This window comes from Ceratotherium simum, chromosome 4 (assembly GCF_057802395.1).
Source record: "Ceratotherium simum simum isolate JZ-2026a chromosome 4, ASM5780239v1, whole genome shotgun sequence".
Taxonomy (NCBI): domain Eukaryota; kingdom Metazoa; phylum Chordata; class Mammalia; order Perissodactyla; family Rhinocerotidae; genus Ceratotherium; species Ceratotherium simum.
Window position 1 is genome coordinate 23,168,060 of NC_141903.1, and position 15,378 is coordinate 23,183,437.

General features: G+C 45.4%; 1 protein-coding gene across 1 annotated transcript in view; it reads right to left on the minus strand.

Moving 5' to 3' along the window:
- LARP1 (La ribonucleoprotein 1, translational regulator) overlaps positions 1-14,988 on the minus strand; it is an 81,707-nt gene extending 66,719 nt beyond the window's left edge. Inside the window, exon 1 of the mRNA XM_087429513.1 lies at positions 14,866-14,988. The gene's annotated coding sequence lies outside the window, so the exon portion shown is untranslated. The remainder of the gene's footprint in view (positions 1-14,865) is intronic.
- Positions 14,989-15,378: the final 390 nt, after the last annotated feature.

Here is a 15,378-nt window from a genome sequence, read left to right on the forward strand (position 1 = left end):
CTCAGGAAGGCAGCACATTGGAGTCAGCATAGTCTCTCAGACAGTGTTTCTTCGGGTGTTGTAACAGCCCCGTTTCTTCAGAGGGTCCAGATTAGATGCTGGCTGGCGGGTAGGGGTCAGCTTATGAGAAAAAGAATGTATCTCCACAATAGGGGGATATTGCACATGTGGGAACTAAGACTGCTAAGAGAATGGCAGCTTGTAGTATCACACCACACACACACACACACACACACACACACACACAGAGCTCCCTGAGCAGGTTCCTGGAACAGGTTAACTGAGGGCCTGGAGCTGGAGACAAGAATCTGCGAGTTCCTGGGACCCAGCATGTGAGTGAATCAGGGGAATTTCATGGCCTCTGAGGGGGAGGGCTGAGGGGAAGGAGGTCAGAGCAGAGCCAGAAAGCTGGAACAATGGAGAACACCTCATTCAAGAAGAGAACCAGGGAAGGGAGAAGAGATAAAAACCTGGAGGAGATCAAAGACAGAGACGTTTGGAGTTAGCTTGCTTTTTGAGAAGGAAGCAGCAAGTACCAAGGGTTGACCTACTAATAATTGTCCTTTGGTAAGTAAACACCCCAAAATTTGGAGTGATGGAGGTGGGGGGGACGCTAATCCACAAAGCAGAATATGTTTACTGAGATTAACTTTGATAACTTTCAGAACAGTTTGTTAGTCATTTATATATAAAAAGGAAGATTCCATGCTTCTTGGTATCAAAAGGGTTTGTTCTTTTGAGGATTTTAAACACTCCCCCTAGAACTGTGTTAAAACAATACCTTTGTTCACCTCACACCTGTTAGGATTGGCTACTATCAAAAAAAAACAAGAAAAAAAGAAAGAAAAGAAAAGAACAAGTGTTGGCAAGGGTGTGGAGAAATTGGAACTCTTGTACACTGTTGGTGGGAATGTAAAATGGTGCAACTGCTATGGAAAACAGTATGTCGCTTCCTCAAAAAATTAAAAATAGAACTACCATATGATCCAGCAATCCTACTTCTGGGTATATATCCAAAGGAATTGAAAGCAGGGTCTTGAAGAGATATTAGCACTCCCACGTTCACAGCAGCAATATTCACAATAGCCAAGAGGTAGAAACAACCCAGATGTCCATCAATGGATGAATGCATAAACAAATGTGGTCTATACACGCAATAGAATATTATTCAGCTTTAGAAAGGAAGGAAATTCTGCCACATGCTACAACATGGATGAACCTTGAGGACATTATGCTAAGTCAAATAAGCCAGTCATAAAACAATAGATACTGCATGATGCTACTTATATGAGGTATATAAAGTAGTCAAATTCATAGAAACAGAAAGTAGATGGTGGTGCCAGGGGCTGGAGGAAGGGGGAAAGGGGGAGTTGTTTAATGAGTATAGAACTTCAGATTTGCAAGATGAAAAAATTCAGTTTACAGCAACATCAATATACTTAACACTACTGAACTGCACACTTAAAAATGGTAAATTTTATGTTAGATGTCTTTTATTACAACAACAAAAAAGAACAAACAAAAAAACCAATACATTTTCCTGTAGACTTCCCTTCACTCCTTGAAAAACAGACTGTCCAGGATGATCCTATTTTTGTCAAATGTCCTTTTCTGTTCTAATATATATACATTATTATCATTAGGACATACACCAAAAGATAAGCAGTGGTTATTTCTGAGTATTGATTTTGTTCTTTTTGCCAATCTGTATTTTCTAACTTTTTTAAAGGAGTATTTTGTTACTTACTAAAACAACAACAAAAACTTCACCATTTCAGCCCCTGTGTTGATGTCTATAAAATTTACATACGTTGAATTCTTATTTTTGCGGTTTTATTTTATTTGTAATTAGAAATCACTGCTGGGGCCGGCCCCGTGGCTTAGCGGTTAAGTGCGCGTGCTCTGCTACTGGCGGCCTGGGTTCGGATCCCAGGTGCACAACGACACACCGCTTCTCCGGCCATGCTGAGGCTGCGTCCCACATACAGCAACTAGAAGGATGTGCAACTATGACATACAGCTATCTACTGGGGCTTTGGGGGAAAAAAAAAGGAGGAGGATTGGCAATAGATGTTAGCTCAGAGCCGGTCTTCCTCAGCAAAAAGAGGAGGATTAGCATGGATGTTAGCTCAGGGCTGATCTTCCTCACACACACACACACACACACACACACACACACAAAAGAAAAAGAAATCACTGCTAATAAGTAATTTTAAGATAATAATATTTCCTATGTAGGGCAAGCTTAATCTGTGCCAGACACTCGTCCTTTTCATGAATTATCTCATACAATAACCCTTTGAAGTAGGTACTATTATTAAACCTATTCTGCAGATGAGAAAACAGAGGTTGAGTAATGGGTGCAAACTCATTTAAAAATGTCAGAGCTATGTTCAAACTCACAGCAGTCTGATTCCAAAGCCTGTGTTATTGATAGCCTGGCTATTCTGCTAGACTCACATGACATACTTACCTGTCATCCTGTTCGTGGATCCCTTCAGCAGCCACTAACATAGAATTTATGTTACTTAAATTGTTCAAATAGCACCCCTACCACTCTCCTGATGGCTGTAGCATATTTGTTTCAAAGATAGGACAAAGGTCAATCTCCCTCCAGAAATCCCAAGCCACATAACATTCTAGGTGGGTACAGGCAGAGCTAATGAATAAGTCAATCCTGGGGACTCTAGTGGCCTGGGGTCATGGGACTGTACCCAGGACATTCACCCTCTTCATCTATATACTAACTTCACTGCCCACTACAACCAACCAGGACACACACCCACCTTCCAGCACCAACTTCAACCAGAGGGGACGGCAATGTGCAGATAGGCAAGGCCATCGAATATGGTTATTGTAAAATATGATTTACCTCAAAAGAATGATTATGATTATGTAATTAGACATTTTCATCTCTAAGGATCTCTGAGAGTCTTACAGATTATTTAAATATATATCACATACATTGCTGGAGACAGAATCCATAGTTTTAGAAGATAATTAAAATCCCTTCCCTTTTGGAATTAAGAGGATTGCCGATGGGATGAATAGTTATGTCCACCAGACCCAGGAATAGATCTAAACCTGGGAACCCCAAATGTAGGGCTGGAAATGACCTTGAAGAGCAATTTGTCCAGGAAAGACAAATCAATATGTAATAAACATAACACCAATTTCAAGTCCCCTGCTCACAGCAGAAATTATTAATCAGTCACAGTGCTCTCCCCACTAACCCTGGACTCATCCTCAGAATTTTTCTCAACGTAACCCTCAGGTAGCCACCGCCACGTGATCAGAGTCGAACCCTATTTGCCATCCCGGAAATTAGTCCAGTCTCATCCTCCAATGTGACAGAGAGGGGACTGAAGTTTAGAGAGGTAAATTAACTTGCTCAAAGTGACGCAGCCGATAATGCAAAGCTGAGGTTTCCAAACGTTCGTTTTTTTCTTTGTCTCCACCTCTGCCTCTGTGCTCTGTTCAAGATATACTTGGTGGATGATATGTATTGCACCAGACTCCTGTTTCTTGAAGGAGCTGTTGAGAATGCCTCTACCAACGATTTGCTGAGTGACAATGGGCCTGTTGCTTAACCTCTTTCAATATCAGGTGTTTTCAAGTTGAAAATGGAGACAGTAATCTGGGTTCATATTCCTGCCTCTCTTACTGGCTAGTTGGAGTGCTCTTTTGAGAAATGTGAGCTGCCGCTGAAATTTCTGACTGCAGGACAGGACCAGACGTTTTGAGAGCACCTTCTCTAGGCGATGTACTATGCTCCCACTGCAGTGTGTCTTTGCCCTAGCCAGTGTAAAAATGAAGACAGACGTTGGCTGGCTATGGTGACCTGGCGATGGTAAGGCTACTTGGAAGGAGGTGGCATTTGAGCAAGATTTTGGAGAACAATAGGCTTAAATGTTTCTTTTGATTATAAAAGTAATATATGATCCTTACACAATTATTGGGAAAGACAGAATATCAAAAGGAAAAATCACTATCTCCCTCATGAAGCATGTCAACATTTTGTTTGATTTTTCTCTTGCAATATTTTTTTACTCCATGCATAGGTGTTTGGTTTTTTTCCTCCTTTCACATGGCTGTTGTTAATTTATGCATGTCATTTTATATTTTGATTTTTAAAAAGTTTTAATATACTATAAGAGTGCTCCGTAACCCAGTAATTCTACTCCTGAGAATAACCAACAGGAACGCATACATACACATGTTCACCAAAAGGCGTATGCAAGCAGCACTTTTCATAACAGCCCCAAACTGGAAACAACCTGAATATCCATCAACAGAATGGATAAATAAATTGTGGTATACTCACAAAATTGAAAGTTATACAGCGATGAAAATAAACTATAGCTACACATAGCAATGGGGATGAATCGCACAAATAAAATGTTGAGCAAAAGAAGCCAGATACAAAAGAGAACATACTGTATGATCCATTGATGTAAAGTACAAAACCAGCCAAAACTAACCATGGTATAAGAAGTCAGGACAGTGCTTACCCATGGGGCGTTGGGTAGTGACTGGAAAGGAGCATGGGGTAGGGGGAGGGGGAAGCATCTGACTGTAGATTACACAGCATAAGCACTTGGTGAAAATGTATCAAGCTGTACATTTATGACTTGTGTACTTTTCTACACATGTGCCATAGGTCAGTAAAACACTAATTAATTAAGTAGTTGCAGGAAAATACATCCATCAGGCAGAGAGGGCCAAGAATGTCACTTTGGGCAGAGGGAACAGCATAAACAAAGAAAGTCTGAAGAGTGGGAAATGGAATACACTCCAGCTTGCTTGCAACATTGGTATTACAATATTTTGTGTAAACAAACCACCCAAAACTTAGGGCTTAAAAACAGTGACATTTATTTGCTCATAATTCTGAGAGTTGGCAATTTTGGCTGAGCTCAGCTAGATAGTGCTGCTAGTCTCATCTAAGGTCACTCACGCTGTTGTAGTCATGGAGATTGACCGGGGCTGCATAGTCCAAGGTGGCCTGTGCTGTTTACCCTTTTTGCCTGCCCTAGGTAAATGGATATGGGCCCTTTAAATATCCTTTTCCTTTGCCAGCTGGCAGGATACTCAGGTTTGTCAGTAAAGGGAGCTGGAGAGACAGTAAAACACAGGTTTTGCCTCTTGGTTTTGGTGTGCCAGCATACTAGCCTCCTGCAATGGGTGTGGTTCCCCCATGCCTGGCTCCTGCAGTGGATGGATTCTCCAGCATCAGGCTCCTGCAGTGCACAGCAGCCAGCAACACCTGGAAGCCAGCAGCTTCCCCAGGAATCCCTATGAAGTGATTTTGTTAGCACAGTATCTCTGGTGAGATATTTCCCTATGAATCGCTTTTCTGGTACCTAAGAAGGCACATTTCCAGCATCTTTCAGAGGATGATTTCTATGAAGTCCACTGGCCTGGCATGGTACCATGGCAACTTCTCTGCCATTTAGTGGGCCATGTTTTCTCCAATGAGATCTGGATCTCAGCCCTGGGGGCTCTTCCTTGGGTACTCTATGTCAGCTCTAGGAATAGTGGCTGCTCGTTATATCTACTACTCATATATTCTTCAGAGTTCTCTTTACTTCTTATTAATCAGCCTCTTTTACTCCAACCCCGTGTTATAATAAATAATTCTTTATATTAAAATTTCCGTGTTCAAAGTACTGTGTGGTTTCTCGCTCCTGGTTGGACCCAGGCAGATCCTTGCCTTACTCATCTGTCAGGTGGTTGGTGCTCCCTGTTGGCTGTGCCTCTCTCTCCATATGTCTCCAGCAGAATAGGCTCAATTTTTTTTACATGGCAGCTGGGTTCCAAAAGTGTGAGTGCTGAAAATGCAAGGCCTCTTGAGGCTTAGAGGCTCAGGCTTAGAATTCTCATTTGATTCTCCTTAATAGATTCTAGTTCTCTGCTGAAACTCTCCATCTTCTCATATGATTTCTTGAATATATGAATCACATATCTTTTAAAATCCATGTCATATAGTGCCAATATCTGGATCTTCTGTGGGCCTATTTCTATTGCCTATTTTTTCTCTTGGTTTTCAGCCATTTGGTTTTGTCTACTGAGACATCAGGTAAGTTTTGATTGAATGCCAGATATTGTGTATGAAAAAATTATAGGAAAATTTGAGGTCCTGAAAGGTATAATCTTCTTTCCGAGAGATTTTTACTTTTTCTTCTAGCAGGCATTTAAGCCTAAATCCTGTAAGGGATTGAATCAATTAGATGTTAGTCTTCAGTTTTGTTGGGGCTGGTCTATTTCTAATTCACCTCTACTTGTAGGGTACTGCCCTTTGGGGGTTCCATTTGAAAGCCTGGAGTTACCAGGGCCACTCCTCTTTGGTGGACCCTGAAATCCAATGTTTATACTCTAGCTTCATACACCTCTAGATGCTCTGCCCAGCTTCTTCTCCATCTCTTGAGAAACAGCATATGCCTGAAGGGTAAAGTGGCAGCTGAATGTGGGGCTTACCTCTCTGCATTTCCCTTATCTCTGGAAACTTGGCCCCTCAGGCCCTTTTTGCTTTGGTAGTTCTCTAATGCCTTCAAATACACACACACACACACACACACACACACAAATTTATTTTGTTCAGCTCTTTTAACAATTCTCAGTGGGAGGGCTGTTCTTCAACAAGTCAGTCCATAATTATTGAAAGTAAAAGACCCTTGCGTACCTAACATTTATGTTACATTTTTCAGTGGGCAGGAACCACGCCTTATTCCTCTCTGTAGTGCCAGGGCCTCCCTTGCTTTAAGTTCTTAATAGATACCATTTGAATAAATGGATAACAGTTTGTAAATTGCTTTCACTTTCCTAACCTTAAACCATAGGCAGAGAAGGAATTACCTTTCTATAGTCCTTGATATTGGACCCAGAGACTTTCCCAAAGGTTCCTGACTAAGGCCCACTAAGAAGTTAGTGACCTATCTGGGCCTTGAATCGAGAACCAGAACAGTGCCTTTCCCCACTCTGCTAGATTACACTATAATAGAACGGTCAAGTGTCAAGGAGACCTGAGTTTAAATCCCAGTTCTGCCACTTACTAACTGTGTGTCCTTGGACAGTTTACATGAACTCTTGCAGCTTTAGATTCCTCACCTGGTAAAGTGGAGATGATAATAATAGGAGCTACTCAAGACAGTACTGTTGTGAAGACTAAAGTGAGCCAATGTGTATAGAGTACTTGGCAGAGTCACTGGATCTGTAAATAGGAGTTATTATTTAAGGGAGCGTCAGCAAGGTGAACAAGGTGCCTTATTTCTATGAGTTTCAGAGCTAGTGCAGCAACCAATGTTATCTTACCACCTTCCCTCCCCGAGGGCTGGGGCTCTACTCGTGGAGGATCATGGTTCTCTTTATGCAAAATACCCACCCTAAGTCCTGCTGATTATCTCATACCCATGAAGGCAAAGGTAGAGGGTAGTCCTTACTTCTTAGGGGTCTTTAGGACCCTACTGCCTGCTTCCCTCCTGCTGAAGGCCTCCCTGTAGTCTGGGGTGGATGGAGAATCAGCAGCTCTGATGTCAGGAGAGCAGGGCTGAAAGACCCCAAATCTTTCTCTCCCATTAGTCCCCAAACAAGTCCACATGGCAGAGTAGTTAAGAGCACAGAATCCAGAGAAAGACAGATTTAGGTTCTAATCCTAGCTCCACCACTTCCCAGTTCTGGGATCTTGGCTAAGTCCCTTAATTTCCCTGACTCAATTTCCTCGTCTGTATAATGGAGTTGATAATAGTACCTACTTATAGAGCTGTATGAAAGATTAAACGAGGCTCAATGAATAATACCTCTTATTTTTTTCTCCTGTTATTTTCCCCCTAGAATATACAAGTCAGAAGGCAACAGTACAGTTTGAACTAGAACCTGAGTCTTCAGACTCTCTCTCTCCCCACCTTTGCCCACACCACCCCTAAAATTACTTGTGCTTTGGGGTTAAGGCAGTGCTTCCCCACTTTTTCCATCACGGTATACGATAACACATGGATGCCCCCCAGGGCTAAACTAATGAGGCTGTTTGAGGCCTGCAGGTGACTGTCCCATCAGAGTTGGGGGCTCTGGCTGCCTCAGGCTCCACCTGGCCACTTGACACTTGAGGGCTCTCTATCTCAGCCACTTATAACCTGTCACTGTCCCCCAGCTGGGGACCTATGGGTGTAGGTGTTGACAACCTCTGGTAAGAGCCAGCATTGCATTGCCCAGAAGTGACACATTAACCCATTGTTGGTAAATCAGTCCTGAACCAGCTACTCAGTCTCCCGGTGGGAGTCCAGAGGCCAGAGCCCAGAACACCGAGATTGGCAAGAAAATCAGATGTTGGCTCCCGTCCAGGCTCTGCCTCAAACTCGGGTGACCTTGGGCAAGTCATTCCCCTTTTCTGGGCTTTACTTTTCTGTCTGAAGCAGAAAGGAGTTATACTAGAGGAAAGATCCACACGGTCCCTTCTAGCTCTGAGAGTCTAAGAATCAGAGATTCTATGACTTCCTCATCGCTCGGCAGTCTTCTGTTCCTAGGGACCTGGTTCCTGTCTCTGGTTCGAATAAGCATAGCAAATGGTAGACTCTCTCCGACTGTACACGTGCTCCCAGCTCTCTCCAGAAAATAACGTGTCTGGCACAGACAGAGGGCAGAGCCGTACCTGTCCCCTGCCCCCGTCAACAGAGCTCCTCTGAGTCCTCTGCACGTTCAGCTTCCCCCTGCCCACCACGACAGCGTCTGGGAGAGAGGCTTTCCTACTTTCCTGAATCGTCCCTTCTTCCCACAGCTCCCAGGTCTCGCACTATTGTTTGGGCTCATGCAGAGGGAAGAGAAGACTCCAGCAACAGGAGCGCAGCAGCCTCCCTGCAAGAGGAGGTAGGGATGCTGGGGACAGGGCCGGTGTAGGGAGGCTGGAGGCCGGTCCCGGGTTGCCGTGCTCTGGAGGCTGGACTTGGCCTTGTGTGCAGTGAGGAGACACCACGGGCCTTGAAGCAGAAGAAGGACGTGGTCAGAACGTGTTTGGGCTCCATGGAAGGCAGACTGGAGCAGAGAGAGAGAGACTGGGGACTGTTAGAGAAACGCAGGCCAGAGATAACAACGTGTCAGTAGGGACGGCAAAGAGGAGGTCTTTAGGAGGTCAACTGGCAGAATGGGTGACTGATCGATTGGCTGTTCAACCACAAATGTGACTGCATCCCTGTGCTGGGCGACTGGGATTATATGTCATGGGATAGAGGGAATACTGGTTAGTTTGTATGGAGAGCAAGACCCCAAGAGAGAGCTGAGAAAACAGTCTCAGGTGTAAAGACAAATACATTAATATCTCTTCAATAGTTCTTTATATTTATTTCTTAAAACTTTCTCTCATTTAGTCCTCTCAACACCCATGTATCATTGCCTCTGTATTACAGATGAGAAACTTGTAGTAGTGGCAGAACTAGGACCTTGAATTCAGGTCTCCTGACTCTTGGCCGCTGCTCCCCATCTCCCAGCCCCTCACTCCTCCACCCCCTGCCAACCCCTGCCCCTGCTGCCTCCGGGAAGCCACAGGCAACCCTGCCACCAAACAGCAGTGTGCCTCCAGCAACCCTTCACTGCTCTCGGCCTTGGCTTTGCCATTCAGACACTAACAGGTGAACTCTTTTTTACAAAGGAATCTTACATGAACCACCAAAATGAACTGAAAAAAGAACCTACTCAGGCTGAGGCAGAGGTGCTGGATTCAGAGCCTATCTGGCTGGACACTTATCCTGCATGCCTCTACCATTTGGCAGCCTCCATAACACTCCAGAAACCCCGGGGTTCCATGGCCCATAGTTTGCAAACCACTGGACTGGCCGACTCCTTCCTGAACATTCTAGAGTGAAAGATTCTCAGCCTGGGTCCACAGAGAAAATTTAGGGTGTCTCTGAACTTGGATGGAAAAAATTCTATCTTTATTTTCACTAACCTCTAACTCAAGTTAAATGCTTTGTTGCATTACTAATGTAGGCAGTGACCACAGTAATATTGACAGCTCCTGTGACTGTGTCACCAAAAGAAATCAGATTATAGTTATTATATCAGCTGCCAGATTTCATTTTTAATGTATTGATAAAGAAGTACATAATATTATATCATAAAAATTTTTTTAAATATCTTGATAACTGTATTTCAGTTTGATTGGTTTTCTTTGTAGTCCTATGTATTTTGTTTTATGCATTTAAAAACATTCTGAGAAGGGGTCCACAGGCTTCACCAGATTGCCAGAGGAGTCCATGGCATCAATAAGGTTAAGAACCCCTGTCCTAGGACTTCTCTTCCAGAACAGAGGGGGCTGGTGTGTTTGTTGAAGCCAGCCAAAAGAGGGTATGTAGGGCCTGGCATCCCTGGAGGCCACATGCTCCAATGTATACTCTCTGAGCCCGAGGAAAATGAGACAGGAAACTGGGGCAGGAGCAAAGGGATTCGGAGAAGTGGAGCAGGAGCCAGCAGGCCAGGCTGGCAGGGCTCAGTCTAGTGGGACAAAACCGAATTCCTTAACCCCCACCCCAGCCAGGCTTCTTGGGGGTGCAGGACTCCTGGGTCCTAGTCTTGCTTCTCATTTCCCCTCGCAGTGTCAGTTTTCTTCTCTGAGCCAATATAGTAGAAGCAACAGTGGCTTCAAGGTCGAGAGAGACCCTGCTTCTGGATCTGACTCTGCCTTGCCTTGCTGAGTGACTTTGGGCAAGTCATCTCCCCTTCCCAGGCCAGTTTTCATATCTGTGTAATTCCTGGCGTAAGTACTGCTACAACCCGTGCCGTGCCCACAGTAGAAATTGTTGACAGATCTCATTGTTTGATCATTCTGTGCCCCTGTGTAGCTTCAGAAGCCTTTTCAACACTCTTCCAATGGACTGAAATCAGCAAATGAAATGAAATGTATTTGCTATTATTGGACGAGATGATCTACGCATTTCCATCTCTACCAGTCCATGGCTCTAAAGATCTGATCTCAGAAACCCAAGTAAGACTCTTGATAGATGACCTATAAAGCACAGCTATTTCTGACCCATAGATGTGTATGTGTGTGTGTGTGTGTAACAGAGAAAGAGAGAACATTCTCAGCTGGGCTGTAGATTTTCTCTCATGCACCCAATAGCAAAAATGGGGTCAGAATAGGACATTCAGATGCCGAAATCTGAATCAGGCTTCCTGGAACAGATGAACACAGGCGTGTGGATGTCAGACCCTTTGACCAAAGTGTTGGAAATGGGCATCACTCCAGGACTGTCCAGGCCCTACCTGTCCCCAAATGTCTCATGTCACGAGGAACATCAGACATGCAGTGCAGTGGAATGATGATGACAAAGAGTAAACAACACTGGCCACTCCTGATGTAATTTACACAGACTCAGATCACACACAGCCAGGCGGCCAACATGTGGACACATTGGTGACTTGTGGTTTCTCCCCTCAGCAGCATAGAAAGCCACTTAAGAAGTTATTTCAGAGTGTTAACTAGCCCAGGTTACAGCTAACCTGGTGCCATAGACAGATGCCATAATTTACTTAAAGTCATAGCCAGTTCAAGTGCTAGGACTAGGGCCCAGGTCTCCATAGGCTTGCAGGGCTGGGCTGGTATCATAAACAAGAAAGTGGGAGCCAGCCCTGATGGCCTAGTGGTTAAAGTTTGGCATGTTCCGCTTCAGTGGAGTGGGTTCAGTTCCTGGGCACGGAACCACACCACTTGTCTGTCAGTAGCCATGCTGTGGTGGTGGCTCATGTAGAACTATAAGAACTTACAATTAGAATATACAACTATGTACTGGGGCTTTAGGGCAGGGAAAAAAAAACGGACAGAGAGAGGAAGATTGGCAGCAGATGTTAGCTCAGGGTTAATCTTTCCCAGAAAAAAAAAACAAAGTGAGTTGGGTGGGTAGTAGGGAGTGCTGGGGACCGTGGCAAACTAGAGGTCACAATGCCCTGTTAAAGACAGCAGCTGATAATTAGTTCAAGCTGATTGTTGGCATATGAGAATGCAGACCGATAGTGCTACATCTTCCTTCTGATTTTTAAAGAGAAGTCAGAATCTAGATTTTTGTATTAAATAGCCCCATTTTCAAAGGTTGTCATCTAAATTTTTAAAATGTTAAAAAAAACCACACAAAACACTGTGTAGACCAAACAAAATGCCTCTGGGGACTTTAGTATTTGGTCTAATTTGCAACTTCTGGTGGAAGGGGTAAGAGCTCAGGCTCTGGGTTTAGATGTACAAAGATTCTAATCAGAGTTCTGCCATTTGTTAGCTGAGCAATCTTATTCAAGACTTGTAGCCTCTCTGAGCCTCAGTGCTCTCATCTGTAAAATGGGAATAATAAAATGGGCTACTGTGAGGATTAAATGAGGTAATGAACTGAAACCCCCCAGCAAAATCATTAGATCACAGTAGGTGCTCAATAAATGTAGCTCCTCCACTGAGTGCCTGTAAGCTTCCTAGTGACTGGAGGAACCCCCAACTCCCACTGCACCCCAGTCCATCCACCTCAAACTTACTTTTCTGCAAGGTTTGGGTGCTCAGTGTCCATGGACACCCTAACTCAGATATCCAAGGCCCTCAAACTTGCTCACACTTCTGCATTCACCCTTGGGAGTATTTTGAGATGCCAGGGCTGGTTACCAAGGAAAGACGTTCAGGAAGCTTCCCTGGGGTGCAGCTGCAACCTTCTAGTGTTGGTTAGAAGAGAAGCCTGGCCAGAGAAGGGGGCTGGCTAACAGGGGGGCCTTCACAGCCTTAGAATTTTTCAACTTGCATTTCCTTAGCTCATGTGCACACACATGCATGTACATACACACTCTCATGTGCCATCTACCCAAAGCCTGGACGAGAGCGGCTACCCGTCCTGTTCCTGGGAAACTTCTGTTCTAGCTCTCCCTCCACCGCATTCTCCGGCAGCCTTGCTGGGAGGAGGTGGGGCACCATCATGACTCTTGAACCAGCATTCCCTGAGATTGATTTGCTCAGCAGGGAGCTGCAGGAGAGGGGAGAACAGGGCGAGGAAGCTCAAATGGCTGAATGGAAGGGGCTGTACCTTGACTGGCCCCTGAAGCAAGGAGCAGCAACAGCCCCTGCCCTCAGCAAATGGACTGGTTCCCAAGCACTTGCTCATCCAGTGCCTCCCAAGAGCCTCCTGCGGCCCCAGATGGTGGCAGGGGTGTGAGAGACCCCATTTCACAGATGGGGAAACTGACCCGGGCGTCATGCCCTGAATCAGTTAATTCAGCCCACTCGAGTCTCCAAGGATCAGAAGCCTCCGGATCCGGGAATCTCTAGTGGAGCACATATGTGGGTTCTGAGGCCCTGTTCTAAGGCGAACTCCAACTTAACGACAACATGGGCTACCACTTAGCCAGCACTTTTGACAGACCCCCCCCCCCCACATTTCAGAGTCTAGAAGAGAGTGAGACATAGAAAAGTGACTTACACCCAAAGTCACCAGTAGGTCTTACAGCCTGTATTTGAACCCAAGATGGTCCGACTCCAAAGTGCCCGCTCTAACCACATATACTGCCTCATGCACGAGTGCCACATTCTAGGCCTGAGTTTCGGTTCCAAGATCATCAGAAAATACCATGACTCAGTGAGCTGTTTTCTCCTGCTTTTTGTTTTTATGAGTCTACATTGCAAAAAGTCCCAATAAATGGTATTTTAAAAAAGTAAAAGAACTTAACAAGCAGCCACAATTCCATCATAATCTAGATAATTCTTTATCACAGAGGTCACATTTTATAAAACATTCATTGATTCTAAAATGCATGTTTATGTTTTCTTTCAATCTTTGAATTTGGAATGCATTTTAAAACTTGTGGACTCTAAGCTTCCATGAAATACACTATTTTATTGGGCCTAAGGATAATCCTGGTAGGCAAGCATAGCCAAGATTACAATCCCCATTTTACAGCTGGGAAAACTGAGGTTAAAAGAGGTAGTGAACTTGCCTGTAGTCACAGAGCTAATCAGTGCCGATTAGTCCTGTCTTCTGATTCCCAGCACAAGCTGGTCCACCGTATACTCCTGCCTCCAGGCCCTGCGCTCACACCTACCTGTTCCCACCACCCACTCTTCACCACCACCACCCCCACCCCCGCCACCCCCTAGTAGAGGCCTGAGGGAAACCTTGGCTCCCCCATCCAGGATTCCCACCTCAGTCAGAGGGGCATGAACCCAGTGTGGGAACTCCTAGGAGCAGTCCAGCCCCATATAGGAAGTTTTCAGGCCAAAGGATCCCACTTTCAAGAACGCATCCCATGTATCGTAGAGACCAAAGCTGGGCTTGAGGTGTGAAGGCAGTATTTCTGCCTGGTGCCTTCATAAACCATGCAAGCGAGATCTAGGGGCTCCCACCTACGGCCTCCATTCTCTGCAAATTACTCACAAGTGGCCTATTTCTTGTATTTCAAAAGGCCAAATGAAAATCAAATATTGACTCTAGATAAGCTGTCACAGACTAAAACACCACATTTCTTTGCTTTTGGTTAAACTTACATCAGCTCAGTAGTAACGCCATGGTTTGCTCTTGCTGACCAGAAAACACGAATTGGCGATCGTAGGGTCCCAATTAACACAGACGTGGAAAAACCGATTAACAACTTATTATGTAACAGGTACAGCTTGGCAGACAAAAATCTTTCAAAACAAGGAGGGTGACAGCGGAAAATAATAAAAAGGGGAAAGCTGATGTGGAAGTTTGAGCTCCTCATTTTCCCAGATGGGGAACATGAGGCTCAGAGAGCTGGAGGGACTAGCTCAATGTCATACAGCAGGGCTGGAACCAGCACCCAAGGGTTCTGTCCCTTGGGGGAGGCATCTTCCCACCACCCTGCTGTGCTGAGGTTCAAGAAGCCCAGAGTGTCAGGACTCACCGGGGTTGCTGAAGGGGGTCAGGACAGGGAAATGGCTTCTCCCTGGCACCTGTGGACTCCTTCCTGGCGGGCAGCTGCCAAGGCCACGCTGCCTTTCCTCCCTGGGTGTCTGCCAGGGCAGCGAGGCATGGGAGCCTCCTGGACAGCTGGCTCTGAGAAAGGTGAAGGAGGCCTCTCTGAAGAAAGCACCCTCCAGGACACGGAGTGACCAGGCCCCAGGTCACGGTGTGGCCCTGGAGGGCTTACTTACATCTACCTTGCACAGCTGCCTCCGGGCACCCACTCGGGAGCTCTCCGGGTCTCCTGGCTGGTTTTCCTGCCAGCCGCTAGGTGCCTTTAAGAGAATGACTGCAGTTCATTGGCTGAGCAAGGCTCCCCCTACCTCTTTACCTGAGCAGGTGAGAGCTGCTAGGCTAGGGCCAGGCAGGGGACTCAGTTGAGTAAACACACCGTGGCAACCAGCTGACTCTCCCCTCCTCCACAGCCCCGGGCCTGCGCTTCCGTCCTCACCCC